The sequence below is a fragment of the Nannospalax galili genome, unplaced genomic scaffold (assembly GCF_000622305.1).
Source record: "Nannospalax galili isolate Female #2095 unplaced genomic scaffold, S.galili_v1.0 scaffold820, whole genome shotgun sequence".
In the NCBI taxonomy this organism is placed as follows: domain Eukaryota; kingdom Metazoa; phylum Chordata; class Mammalia; order Rodentia; family Spalacidae; genus Nannospalax; species Nannospalax galili.
This window is the reverse complement of record NW_008346549.1, coordinates 11524-13719: the sequence shown is the minus strand read 5'-3', so window position 1 is coordinate 13719 and position 2196 is coordinate 11524. Positions and strand designations below refer to the sequence as shown.

Below are 2196 nucleotides of genomic sequence, written 5' to 3'. Positions count from 1 at the left end.
GGAGGATTGCATCTGGTCTAAGACCAGCCTACTCTGCATTGTGAGTTCCAGGCTACACTCTGTCTCAACAAAACTAAAATAATAGTCACAGTAACTTAGTAAATAAAAATTACATATATTTACAGCATACAATTTGATATTCTGATATGTGTTTACATTATGAAATGTCTTGCACTTCTAGTTATTTAGGTTTTTTGTTGTGGTGAGAAGATTTAGATCTGTTCTCTTAGTAATTTTCATACATATATGATGACCATCAGTACAACAAGTCTGTGGAACTTACATGTCCTGAGTGAGACTTTGCACCCTTGGGCCAACATCTCCCCATTGTGTCCTGAGCTTTTCTTACTAATGTGTTATGAGTACTCTTTCCTGGCACTACACATTAATTTCTATTTAACAGCTCTCTGTTCTTCCACATAATCATAATTTGGGAGGGCTGCTAGGGATCAAACCTGAGGCCTCATGCATATTACATAAGCAGTCCACAACTGAACTACATCCCCAGACAATATCCTAATTTTTAAAAGTTTAATTTTAGCATTACTGCCAGTGTATATGATGTCTGTGAGTACAGACACTCGTGTGGAGGTCAGGGGATAACTTTCGGGATTTGGTTCTCTCTTTCTATGAGGGGTTCCAGGAATCAAACTCAGGGCGGCAGGCTTGGTGGTATGCACTTTTCCTGGAAGAACCATCTCACAGGCTCCCATTATCATAATTTTTTAATTAATATTCTTGAACATATCCTTTCTTCCTAGGATAAATTCCTAGAAGTGGAATTTTTAGGTGAAAGGAAGCTTATCTAACCCTTTAATAGTCAGTCCTAAGTTAATCTTTAAAAAAAAATGGAGCAATTTACATTTCTGAGTTATTGGTGAGCTAGATAAAATTGACCTTAACTACATTTCTTCCAGTATATCACACACATCTCTGGATTATTGCAGTTATTACACCTTCAGTGCTGTCTCAGAGAGCTTTGTAAGCCACAAGGTACGTACTGCCTTCTCTGATTTCTTGGTTTTCTCTCCTGCTAGTTGCTTGAGGACAGGGCTTTCATCCTGTACATTTTTTGTTTTTAAGAGATCTTGCATGACATCAGTCCTTAATACTTTGTTGACTCTCATTTGCTAAATATATTTTACCCTTGCCTCGGACACAGATTGCAATCAAAACTATTCAAGGATTAGTCATCAGTGACCATAATTATGTAACCAAGAAGTAGGCCTAAACTTTAAATGTTCTTTGGTAGGTGAGTGTCGAAGCTTGCTTCCTTTGGGGACAGTAAGTGGTTGGCTGTTTAACTATGCTAATTGTCTTACTTTTCGGTGGCATTTCTTGTCATTTTTACTACTAATATGAAAGGTACAATACATGCTGATACACAATGAAAAAAAAAAACAAGAAACACTGGGGTGGGGATGTAGCTCAGTGATAGAGCCCTTGCTTAGGATGCAAGATAGGTTTTTCAGAGACAGACTATTTTACAAAAATAGAAACTAACTTGGATTAATGTGAATTTTCATAGCTGCCTCTTGAACTATTTTTCCAATGATCACGATTTTAAGTTTTTTTTCTTATTTACAAGATTACCTCATTTAATTCTCCAAAAGATGCTGGGTTTTTTATTTTTATTACATTTTTAATTTATCGTGTGTGTGTGTGTGTGTGTGTGTGTGTGTGTGTGTGTGCGCGACAGTAGTGCGCATGTGGAGGTCAGAGGACAACTTTTAGCAGTTGGCTAGTTGGTTCAGTTGGTTAGTTGGTTCTCTCATTCTGCGTTGTGGGTTCCAGGGAGTGAACTCTAGACATCAGACTTGGCAGTAATCACCTTTACCCACTGAGCCATCTTGCCAGCCTGGAATGAGGAGAAACTTGGCTTTAGGAGTCTAGAGATATCCCAGAGTTGTTGTTTGTATTTGGGATAATACCAGCTGCTGTAATACATTTCCATGGACAGGAGGCTAGGGGTATAGCTCAGTGGTAGAGTGCATGATTTCGTGTGCAAGACCCTGTACTCAGTCCCCAGCACCCCAATAAAATAATAAAAATTTTAATATGATAGAAGCTTTTTTTTTGGTCTTTTGAGACAGGGTCTCCCTGCAGCCCCAGATAGCCTGGAACTCACTATGTAGACCAGGCTGGCCTTGAACTCACAGAGATCCATCTGCCTCTGCCTCCCAAGTGCTGGGATTA

At 38.9% G+C, this 2196-nt stretch overlaps 1 long non-coding RNA gene across 1 annotated transcript in view; it reads left to right on the top strand.

Annotated features, from left to right (window-relative positions):
* Positions 1-911: 911 nt before the first annotated feature.
* The window catches only part of LOC115072021, a 7160-nt gene continuing 5875 nt past the window's right edge, over positions 912-2196 (top strand). Inside the window, exon 1 of the long non-coding RNA XR_003851081.1 lies at positions 912-993. This is a non-coding gene — a long non-coding RNA (uncharacterized LOC115072021). The remainder of the gene's footprint in view (positions 994-2196) is intronic.